This window comes from Euprymna scolopes, chromosome 36 (assembly GCF_053919585.1).
Source record: "Euprymna scolopes isolate OS-2025 chromosome 36, ASM5391958v1, whole genome shotgun sequence".
Classification (NCBI taxonomy): Eukaryota; Metazoa; Mollusca; class Cephalopoda; order Sepiida; family Sepiolidae; genus Euprymna; species Euprymna scolopes.
In genome coordinates, this window is record NC_136517.1 from 43,947,136 (window position 1) to 43,948,707 (window position 1,572).

Consider the following 1,572-nt stretch of genomic DNA (forward strand, 5'->3'; position numbering starts at 1 on the left):
TTTTAAGACTTGAACATTTACATGTTTTTTTTTTTTTTTTTTTTTTTTGTATGACGTGGTCTATAGGTTTAAACCCCGAACGTAAATTTCTTAATTTTTTTTCGTTCATTGGAAAGAAGTTTATATAAAATGATTTTATTAAAAAAACAAAAACAAACAAACAAACAAACAAACAAACAAAAAAGAACAGTAGGTTCGCAATGTAGAATAACATATATTTTGGACTAAGTTACTGCATGGAGGCATATGAAGCTGAAGCTTCCTCCTGGGCGATTTCACGGATTTCGATGACAATAAAATATAGGATGTGAAATATTCGTTGATCATTATTCAATCCCGGACAACGTCGGGTCTCCCTATTCTTCAATTTCTTCCTTTGCTATAACAACTTTTATAGTCCAATTCATATTCAATATTGGTATGGTTCTTGACTATACACAAAGACGCTATCGCTATCCAAGATGGCTTCTATAAAAACCACGACCCCCCCCCCGTCCCGTTACAATTTCAGACAAGAAATCCTAAGGCAAAGGACGAGGAAATAAAAAAAATAAAAAATAATAAAAAATCAATGATGTCAAACGTCTGCCGCTGTTCGCTACATACAGCCCAACTATGGTTGCTGTTTGCAAGACTTAAGACAAGCCAAGCAGAAAGAAGGTAGAGACGCGTAAGGGTCGCGCACTCATCCCCCTCTGTCTCCATAATTCCTTTGGGGGTTTAAAAATAAGGGATAAAGGTGTCACAATGTAGTGTTGTCCGTAAAGGGGTCAGAAAGAGTGGTAAGAAAAAATGGCAAGATGAGCAATGAACCAGCTGAGGGAGAAGCGTGTCGTCGTCTGCTAGTGATTCTGGCTGGGGTGACGTTTGGAAAAGAGGGAGGGTAAGACAAACCATGTCTGCTTCTTCTCCCATTCCCACTAAAGACTCTCTCATTTTAGAAGTGTGCGAAATTGAAAACATCGTTGATGCCAATAATGTCCTGCCCCGGGGAGTGGTGGGTTTAATTTAAGCTGTTTTCTTCTTTTTGTTCTGCTCCACCATTGCGATGAGGTTGGAATGCCATGGTTTGGGGGAGGGGGTCGGGGTCAGAATCATGAACAGAGAGAGAGCGCTCTTAATAATTTTCTGCTTTTTTACACCTAAAACCTGAGTAATACCGTTATATATCATTTTCTTTTTTGTTACAAGTGTACCCCTCGACCGTCAAAAGATAATGAGAAAAATATTGCGATTCCCCAGTGTTCTTACTAATATTCATATTCATATAAAATAACGTTTGGATCGGGGAAGTAAAAAAGGAGAAAGAAAACGTCCCAAACTGGAAGCTTTTAAAAAATAAAATAAAAAATGAGAAAAAAACGTATAAATTGGTATAGTGTGTGTGTGTGTGCGTGTGCGTGTGCGTGTGTGTGTGTGCGCGTGTGTGCGTGCGCGTGTGTGTGTGTGTGATTTTGCGTTACGAAACAAGTGTTATCAAGAATCGTGCATGTCAACGTACTTAAAGTAATAAATTGTAAGATGGTCAACATCATGAAATTTTTGTCATTTATTTGTTGTATGCTCTGTAAT